At 39.9% G+C, this 10,868-nt stretch overlaps 1 non-coding gene across 1 annotated transcript; it reads left to right on the top strand.

Annotated features, from left to right (window-relative positions):
* The first annotated feature begins 8,850 nt into the window (after positions 1-8,850).
* TRNAQ-CUG (transfer RNA glutamine (anticodon CUG)) lies at positions 8,851-8,922 on the top strand. Its single transcript has one exon. It is a non-coding gene; the product is annotated as a tRNA-Gln (tRNA).
* The last annotated feature ends 1,946 nt before the right edge of the window (positions 8,923-10,868 follow it).

Here is a 10,868-nt window from a genome sequence, read left to right as displayed (position 1 = left end):
ACGAAATGGGGGATGGATATCGTCGGCCCTCTACCATCGGCCCCAGGTAAAGCTAAATTCATTTTGTTTATGACTGACTATTTCTCTAAATGGGTTGAAGCACATGCGTTCGAGAAAGTGAGAGAAAAAGAGAATATAGACTTCATCTGGGATCACAACGTGTGTCGATTTGGGATACCCGCAGAAATAGTATGCGACGATGGTAAGTAATTTATCGGCAGCAAAGTGACAAAATTTCTCGAAGACCATAAAATAAAAAATATATTGTCAACACCATATCACCCAAGTGGGAACGGACAGGCCAAATCGACAAACAAGACTATCATCCAAAACCTGAAGAAAAGGTTGAACGAAGCTAAAGGGAAATGGAGAGAAATTCTGCCCGACGTCCTTTGGGCATATAGAACAATATCGAAGTCCAGTACGGGGGCAAGTCCGTTTTTCTTAGTGTATGGTTCTGAAGCATTAATTCCAGTCGGAGAACCCAACGCAAGGTTTCGACATACATCGGAGGAATCAAACCATGAGGCTATGAGTACTAGCCTCGAATTATTAGATGAAACACGAGAAGCGACACTTGTTCGAATGGATGCGCAAAAGCAACGAATCGAAAGGTACTACAATAGAAGAACCAACCTCCGCTACTTCAGGATCGGGAACTTAGTCCTAAGGAAGGTCATCGCCAAAACTCGAGATCCTAATGAAGGGAAGCTCGGCCCGAATTGGGAAGGACCCTATCAAGTCCTCGATATAGTCGGAGGAGGGTCTTATAAACTTGGAACGATGGATGGCAAACCATTACCAAACAACTGGAACATATCACTCCCCAAATGATATTATTGTTAAGGTATGATTTTTTCCCTTCTTTCGTCTATATATAGTCGACGCTAACTCATTGCAGGAGTTCGACCAAAGACATTGAGACCTCAGGTTTTAAAGTATGCGTTGCACTCTTTTTCCCTTAGATCGGTTTTTATCCCAACTGGGTTTTTATGGTAAGGTTTTTAACGAGACAACAACTATGTGCTACCTGAGGACAATTCAATAGTATCCAAGGCTTCTTTACAATCAACCTCGAATACTTGGGGGGCTTTACCATCGAATAAATCGAATTCGATACTAGAAAGTTATTTCATACGAAAGTCATGTCAAATAGGGTCTCGATAGGGAAAAGTGTAAGGGCCAAATGGTCAAAACGAACCATGCCTGCATAGTTTTGATCGAGTCCTGGCACAAAATACGAACACATGTATAATGACCTCTTTACCGATAACTCGTATTTTGAAATTTTCGTTCTGCTTCATGATTCAAACAGGCTTAAGGACCGACCACTACCGAAGGAGTTTTGAAAAAACTTACACCATAAAGCCTACAAGCTACAATACTTCGAGTTCGAGCAATCACTCACTCGACCATTGAGCCTAAGGGCTATCTTACTTCGAGTTCGAGCAATCACTCACTCGACCATAAAGCCTACGGGCTACAATACTTCAAGTTCGAGTTCGAGCAATCACTCACTCGACTATTAAGCCTAAGGGCTATCTTACTTCGAGTTAGAGCAATCACCCACTCGACCATAAAGCCTACGGGCTACGATACTTCGAGTTCGAGTAATCTCTCACTCGACTATTGAGCCTAAGGGCTATCTTACTTTGAGTTCGAGCAATCACTCACTCGACCATAAAGCCTACGGGCTACAATACTTCGAGTTCGATCAATCACTCACTCGACTATTAAGCCAAAGGACTATCTTACTTCGAGTTCGAGCAATCACTCACTCGACTATTGAGCCTAAGGGCTATCTTACTTCGAGTTCGAGCAATCAATCACTCGACTATTAAGCCTAAGGGCTATCTTACTTCAAGTTTGAGCAATCACTCACTCGACCATAAAATCCTACGGGCTACAATACTTCGAGTTTGAGTTCGAGCAATCACTCACTCGACTATTAATCCTAAGGGCTATCTTACTTCGAGTTCGAGCAATCACTCACTCGACTATAAAAGCCTACAGGCTACAATACTTCGAGTTTGAGTTTGAGTTAGAGCAATCACTCATTCAACTATTAAGCCTAAGGACCAATATGGGTATGTTACTACAAGATTCGAAAATTACCCATTATTTGATAAAAACCTAAGGGTTTATTATATTCTAAGTTTAAAACATACTCGAACTTAGTTATAAAAAATAGTACGGTCATGGTGTCGATCAAGATATCCGAAATCTAGAATATATTATTGAACTCTGGGACTTACCTTTGCGTGTCTAAAAAATCTAAAGGTTTTGTTCTAAGTTCGAACTTGTATTTGCTCGATTACAGAGGCTGCAACAACAAAATTTTCACAAGGAAAAAGCACAAAACACGTTTTGAGCATAAAACTAAGAAGGCATTCAAAAGAAGATTTTCTATTATATATTGATAAAAAAGGTTATGTGTAAGAGACCGATCGAGGCCTTGCAAAAAAAGAAACTAAGTCCTAACTACGGCCGGTTTTTGACCTCTTCTTCGGGAGTAACTTCTCCATTAGGCCCCTCATCGGATACGCCTCGACTGCCTTCTTCATCATTATCTTCGTCATCGAAGGAGGCAAGTTGCCTGGCTTCAGCCTCAAGTATGGATTTCCTCGAGGGTCTCCCTCCGGGATTGGCACTTTGCCAAGTCTATGATCCATTGCTCTCGGTCAGAAGCCTCCCTTAGCTGCATTTGAGCAGCCTCAGTATCGGCCCGGTACAGAGCAAGGTACTTATCCGCCATGACTTTTGTCCTCTCGATCTCCGCTTTGGCCTTAGCAAGCCCGGTTTCGAGCTCCTCGATCCCCTTGGCTTGGGCCGAACTTTTTTATTTGACACCCCAAAGTTGGACCTCGGTCGATAATAGTTTGGCCAAGGTAGCTTCTTTTTTTATAGCCAGGCGGTTCATGGTCTCCTTCCACCGATCACACTCGGCCTTGACCTGATCGACTTCTCCCCGAAGCAACCCGATCTTTTTAACCTTTTGTTGCAGCTGAGATAACGAAGTGTTAACTTCCACAGTTGGGTCGATTCCGTACTCTATCAAAAGGATGCTCACCTGTTTATCTAGCTCGGCCTCTTCCTCACGAGCCTTGGCCAAATCTGCTTGAAGATCTTTTATAGTCTTGTTCTTTTGGCCGCAAAGAAGCTTCAGAGCATTCCTCTCCGAGACCTTTTGGAGCTCGGTCTTACACTGGCTGAGATCAGCTCGAAACATGGCAAGGGCCTACACAAAAAGGGAAAACGCAAGTCATATTTAGAAGAGAGTAAAAGAAACAAAGTGCAGTAAACAGATTATTACCCGAGATATGAGGCGTCGGGCCTCTTCTAGAAGAATAGAAGCGTCACTAATATCAAAGGAATCACCGACTCCACTAAAGCAATCCCTAAAGGGATCCCCTACGCTAGAGCCTCCGCCCATATCGGGGTCTTCAACTTTCTAGCTTCCCTTAACGCCTCCTCAGAAAAAGTTGGAAGAGAAGGCAAGTGGCCTGCTGTCATGGTCCCGAGCAAGTCACTCGGGATGCTCTGATCGATCTTTAGGGTCTCAAAACCGGCCCCGTTTGGTGTGGTCATAAATGGCCGAGAAATGATTTCGACTCTGGTAATTCGGGAGCCTCACCCGATTTCTTTTTCGAAGCCTCCTCAACACGAGGCTTGATTTTAGCAGCCGCCGTCGGCTCGGAATGTTTGGAAATCTCGACAGCTTTCCTAGGTCGGACCGTCAGTGCCGAGGCATTTTTCTCTTCTTCCTCTTCTTCATCTCTCAGTATTTGGACCGAGTCCATCGTAAGGGCGATTACTTTTCTCCTCACCCTTTGAGGCTTGGGCTTGGGTTCCTCGGACTACGAGGCAGTTTTCCTCTTCTTATCTTCACCCAATTTCGGAACCGGGGAATTGGTTCCTTCCTCGCCACTTGAAGGCCTCAAAATGGCATCCTTGGTCAGGCATGCATAAAATAAAGTTAGTGACAAATGAAATGTAAAGAGTGATCCAAAAATGTGAAAGGGAGGCCCTTACCATGATTCTTGGCCTCCCATCTGCCTTTTGCCAAATCACGCCATGCGCGTTCGGCATAAGTGGAAGTCGAGGCTAACTTTCGAACCCAATCCTCGAGGTAGGGCACCACTTGAGGCGTCGAGGCTAACTTTCGAACCCAATCCTCGAGGTAGGGCACCACTTGAGGCATCCAAGGAACAGTTGCATATTGAAAGGGGTATCAGGCGAAGTCGAAGAAGGTACGAAGAATAAAGTTTAAAAGATCACTTACGGTGAAAGTTCCACTCCTCAGGGAACGACATCTTCTCTTCCTGAATAATGTCACGGGTCCTCACACGTATAAAACGGCTCATCCAACCCCGATCCTTGTCTTCGTCGATGTTTGTGATTACAGCCTTCGTTGCCCAGCGTTGGAGCATGATTAGTCCTAGATAGATTTGAGGCCGATACAACCACATATGGTGATTTATAGTAAACTCTAGCCCCCCGGCCTTGTTAGAGAAGAGGCGCAGTATGATTACTATGCGCCATAGAGAGGGGTGAATTTCGCCAAGAGTGACCTGATATCTTTTACAAAGACCAACAATCACTAGGTCGAGGTGATGCAATATGAAGGGGTAAGCATAAACACTTAAGAACCCCTCCACATGAGCGGTGATGCTCACTTCAGTTGAAGGAATTTGCAACACGACCTCGGGACCCCAGTTGCAGTCCCTCCTTACGGCCTCGAGGTGGCTCTTTGTTATCGAGCACATGTACATCTACACATGTTCACATCAGCCCGAGATCGATGAAGGGTTTTTGACTTTGAAATCGGACTTTAGATTACACGGGTCGGGAACATACTCGTGGGGAAGCGGCTCCGCTGGTGCCTTGCCGCTGGACGGTCGGGAAGAGGATCAAGAAGCTTTCTCCTTCTCCGGTACGATCGTTGAGGTTTTTGCCATTTGTATAAGTAAAGAGGAGCAAATGAAGATAAAAAGATGGTGATTTCAACGCTGATTAAGATGGCTCTACAAGCGGCGAAAAGGAGACGAAAAGAGTGAGAAGATTTAGAGGTCTGATTAGAGCAAAAATAAAGTTTGATTCAATAAAGGAGCTGGCTATTTATACTCTAAACAATGGTGGTTCAATATCGGTAATAGCCGACCATTGTCTGACACGCATTAAATGCCTCGGTAAACTGAACCGACGGGACAACTATTACGTACGTCACGATCGAACTCGATGCAAACGTCAGTATATATCTAATCGTACCGTTGGAAAATCATGTTATTTCTCGTTATATCCTTCCTGAAAAACGAGGGGACTATCTGTATACGGCCAAAATCGATTAGTCCGTCGTACAAACTGATCGAGCTTGTAATACTTTGATCGAAGAGCATCTTCATAATATCAGATTGAGGTCCAAAGTTAGATAATCAAGCTTCAAGTTCTAGGACCGATCAATGTCAAGCTCGATATTATTATCGATCTTGAATCCAAATCGAGCTACAAGGCGAAGTGAAATTATCGAGCTTAAGATTCATAGACCGATCGATACCGACCCCGAATCGATATCAGACTCCGAATCGGAATCGAGCTCGAGTCAAGATCAAGAGCTCGATTCAATATCGAGCTCACAGACAAGAGCTCGTTGCAACCGCACTAGGGGAGAGAATCCTGACAGGAGTTAGGGAAAAGTTAATTCATCATGGGTTCCCCACTATGTATTTTTTATTATATCTAAAGTAGGATCCATCCACTATAAAAGGGATGACTGTTGTTTCTATAAAGGGCAGAGACATTCACATTGTAACAAGAATCCTATTTTCTCATATTGAAAGATTAACCTTTTGAGCTCCATTACTTTATCTTATTTTGCTCATTCATTTTCCTCTTTTCTGCTATGTTTATCTTTCATTCTTTATAATCAAGATTGAATTTTTCTATTTCTCTTTACGATTTGTGTCAAGTTATACCACACACTCTTAGAACTACGTACAAATTCAACTTTATCCGATTTTTCGGATAAATATAAGGCAATATCAGCAAGAAAAAAGAGAGGCAAATATGCGTATAAACAAAGTGATGTGACATGATGGATGAGATCCCTCTATGCTTAATTAAATGTCTCTAAGTTTTATTGCCGAGAATAAATAATCCCCTAGTATGGAATGCTTCCCCGTTTAATAGGTCCCAACCAGCGCAATTCTCAATTAGTCAGATCAGTCGATACCAGATGTCAAACAAAAGAAGAAAAAAAGACAGACTTTGCCGGGCCAAATTAATTGGAAACTTCTATAAAGAAGTACGGCCTTCCAAAATAAGTCATATGATACTATATTTTAAATTTGACTTTGGTGTAGTAGTAAGATTTGCTCCGTACTCTATTATCTGGATTAGGTCCTGATATGATCCTATTTAGTAGACTAGTTTGTAATTGAATATGATCGAGTCCAACCCAATCTATGTTAATCTCTATTTACTATAAAGATTAAATTTGAATTTACTCATTTATCGGTCGGCCTAAAAGGTACAAGAAAGAAAAAATAAGCTAAGAAACCATTAGCAGAGGCCGAGGTTTAGCCTTGGAGGATTAGTGCCAAAAGTTAGAGACGCACGAAGAGGAAAAATAAATGCACAAACTAGCACAACGAGGGTGCGTTTGGTACCAAAATGATGTGTTACACTATTTTTTTAAAATAAACGATTTTGTTATTTGCAGTGTCGGGTCAAGGGTAGGACATCCCAAGCAATTGCTTTTGGCCCCCTTAGGGACCCCATTTTTACTAGTAGTACTTTTTAAGAATTAATATCTTTTTAAGAAAATTAAATATTTTAAAGTAAAAAATAATTTTTAATAGAAAAAGAAGAAGAAAACTTTGATTTGTTAGTGATGTCGACCATAGAGATTTGAATAATCTGAAGCGTGAAATCTATCTATAATTTTTGATTAGTGAATTTTTTTGAGATCACTAGGTGATAAGAATCTGAGAAAAAGTCGCTCTAATGGATAGTTTAGATTTATTTTCCGAATTAAAAGTATTAAAAGGAAATATTATAAGTAAAAAATAATACTCTAATCGATATAATCAAGCAGCTAACGGGACTTGAAAAAATAAGACTTGATTCTTTTTCAAATACCTATATTCCTTATCGAATAATGTTCCTATAACAGTTGCATTTGCGGGAAGAATTTTATTAAATTTTAATATAATACAATCTTACATAGGATCAACAATATCTCAAGAGACGTTAAAATGGATTAACTATATTATCAAGCGAAAAGGAATTATTAGGTTAACTCGATTATAAATAAAATATTGCATATCAAAAAGTAAGGAAAATAGACTTGAATTAAAAATATATAAGATTTTTTTTATAAGGCCCCTCATCAAGATTTGGTTTTAGGCTACCAACAATGCTGAGCTGCCCTTACTTACTTGTTCTGTAATATTCATTCTTGCACTTAAGTTATAACATTCTAGTGATAAACTGGCCATGTAGAGTTTCTCATGATAGGAGGACCAGAGATACCAAAAGATTTAGGGAAATTTTTTGAAGGGAACAAAACTTTTATAATCTTAATTTACAGTAACAGACTAACAGATATGCTGTGCATTTTATTTTGGAGGTTGGGCCTATGAATTATCTTGCAGAAAGATTTCAATGTCCCACCAGAAATGATTAGTTCCTTTCTTGCTTATGTTTCAGTACTTCTGATCTTGAAATTTTTAGTTTCATTTTCCAGCAGAAATTAAGTAGATCATATCTATTTCTCAATAAAGCAAACTAAATGGTGGCATGTACTATTGATAACGAAATGTATCCGCAAAAACAAAAACTGAAAGCAATGGCTCCTCCATAGTTCACATATACGAATATATAAAATCTCTAAATTTACATGGACGGATATTTTTAGACTACACTGACAAATAACGAACATTAAAACTTGTGAAATATCTATATTTATGTGGAAAGACAAACGCAACCTTGCAATCTTTACAAATAAGTAACAGTGGCCTGTGCGTATCTATTACAGCCACAACACTCCTTCATAAGTCTAGTCTAATATAACTACAACTTCCCAAGTGAAATTACACTACACAGATATGATAGGTTGCAATGCAACTTTGTACAGAAAATGGGACAAGGACAGCATTTTTTCTAGTTCTCCCTGTCCAACTCAGTGTTGCTAGAGGCGAAAAGCATAAAGAGCACTCTAGGTCTATCCGAGGCTTTAAACGCAAAGCGTAGTTATTGTGTGGGCAAGATAAAATTACATATGTAATGCAAGCAAAAAATAATAATAATTCATTCATAATTGTTTAATATCACTCTATTCAAGATAGAACTTATGGGCAATGAGGCGTACGCCTTAGTGCCTTGCCTAAACTGAAGCGCAACCTAAGTGAGGCGAAGCGCCTACCCTGAGCTTCTTCAAAGTTTCAGGGTTTAAGCGCGCCTCAAATGAGACTTTCACACTAGTCCGACTTTCTCCCTTACAAATCTGCAAGCCTTATTTTCCAAAAAGCTTGAGCAGGTGAGATTATTTTCCATATATGTCATTAAACTGGATTAGCCGTCTTCTATTGCAGATGCCAAGAGCAATATTTATAACAGTAGGAAAAATCCCTATCTTTAGCTTCCAAAGATTTGTAGATCTTTCAAGACAACCGCAACAAAATTGGATAACTTGATGAAAAATCGGTGGAAACAACATCTAAGTGGTGTTCTATTGGGGTTGAATTGTCAAGGCTTAGAATTTGGGGACCTTTGGGGAAGTTTGAGTTCTTTGGGGCGTCAATAAAACAGCTTTTTGTGTGATAATATTTCTATGTACTTTTGCAATATAAAGGTTCTATGGTCTAGTGGTCAGGACATTGGACTCTGAATCCAGTAACCCGAGTTCAAATCTCGGTAGAACCTTACTAATTTTCCTTTTAAAATTTTTGAAAATTGATTTCTCACACAGAACTGGAATTTAGTTCCATCACCTTTACTATTATTCGCATGGTTCAGTTTGTGGCACATATAATTATCTAATTTAAATTTAATTATATTTAGCTTAATTTCGTTGTAGATACTTTATGGGTTTTGATTAACTACATAGGAGTATCTTTTTAAGTTAGAAGAGTATGTATCAAACCACTTTCATTTCAATTTAGAGAAAGCATTAGTTGCATATTGAAATAAGATTGATTCAACTTTTATATATTTCTTTTCATAATAAATTATCTTTCATATTTGAAACAGATTTTAATGACACTATTTTTTTTTTTTAGGTAAATAAACACACTGGATACCCCTAACCAGACAACACCTATTACATCAATTCTAGCTGGATATGGAGTGTCCTCTCCAATTTTTTTTTATCTATTTTTGCTCTTACAAAGAGTTTTTGGATGATCATCTTTATAATTGCTTCTCTTATTTTGGAACACCACTTGCTTCCTCTCCTGCCAAACAAATAGACTATTGATGCAATAGTCATCACCTTTTTAATTATTCAGTCCATTACTCAGCTTGTGTGTCGATTCTTCAGATAACACTATTCTTTTATAGAGTATTAACTAGTATTAGACTCGCGCAATGCATAAATACTATTCCAACTGCTAGTTGTGGAGTAATATAATCCTTATATTGGATGATTAGCGAAATCCATCTTTTTCACTGGCTCTATGAGATTTGTTATTGGCATGCTTGTGATCTTCGTGTGATTACGCGGATATTGAGTTCAAGAACCAATAACAGAGGTGAGTTTAGATCAGGTATCCTTTCTCAATGTAGAATAGTTTATAGCTATAAGTATAGTTATAATTGCTCGAAATGCTTACTTCGTAGTGGTCGCTTAAAACTGAATTGGATTTCAATGAAGTTTACTTGTTTACCGGAAAAATCGGATAACGTTAAATTTGTGTATGGTTCTAAGGATATGCGATACAATTCGATATAAATCGCGTAGAGAAATGGAAATATATGTATTGTTGACTGTGAGAATAAAAATAATAAGCAAAAAGAATGAATAAGTAAAGCAAGCACAAGGGGATAACTATCAATATAAGAAGTGATCTTTTGTTGCCGTCCTCTTTAGCTTACAAGGATTCCCCCTTTTATAGAAGAGGGTCGTTACAAAAAATAATAAAATAAAATATATAGTGGAAGGCCCATGATGACTTGTCTCTCCCTTGATTACCACCAACATTCTCTCTTTTGGTGCGGTTGCAACGGCTCTTGTCTGTGAGCTCGATACTGGCTCGAACTCGTTAATGGGTCGGGCCCTTCGGTCTTGGCTCGAGTTCGACCTTCGAGATGGGCGTCGCGCATTTCCGACCATCGAAGCAGTGCCTTGCGGATCGATTCGGTCACGGGCTCGATAGGATTATTGAGCCGACTCCTCGAGCGACCTTCGGGCTCGAGGCTCGTTAGTACCGACCTCAGAGCTCACTCCCAAAATCTTATTTCGACTTTTTAACACTCGAACTCGATCAAACGTAGGAAGGCCGAAATCTATTTCGACCGTATACAGATAGTCCCCTCGTTTCTCGGAAAAGGATGTGGCGAGAAATGATATGATTTCCAGTAGCTCGACCAGATATACACTGATGTTTTTATCAATCCCGACCATGACGTATGTAATGCTCGATCATCTTATGCGTCTTTACAGTCCCCGACTTTATCGAGGATACCCGAAATTTTTCTTCCCCTGTGGGAATTGCCAGTTACCTTCGGTCCTTGGTGACCGGAGAAGACCAATTAGTGATGAATGCGGTGGGGCCTGCATGTCTTTTCAACGAGGCCCAATATACTTTGAATCGGGTAACTTTGATAGCGTTTTCGCCGCTTCTTTTACACAGAGTTGTAGGTAATTCTAA

This window comes from Nicotiana tomentosiformis, chromosome 7 (assembly GCF_000390325.3).
Source record: "Nicotiana tomentosiformis chromosome 7, ASM39032v3, whole genome shotgun sequence".
Lineage (NCBI taxonomy): Eukaryota > Viridiplantae > Streptophyta > Magnoliopsida > Solanales > Solanaceae > Nicotiana > Nicotiana tomentosiformis.
The sequence above is the reverse complement of the archived record's forward strand: the minus strand, read 5'-3'. Positions and strand labels throughout refer to the sequence as shown.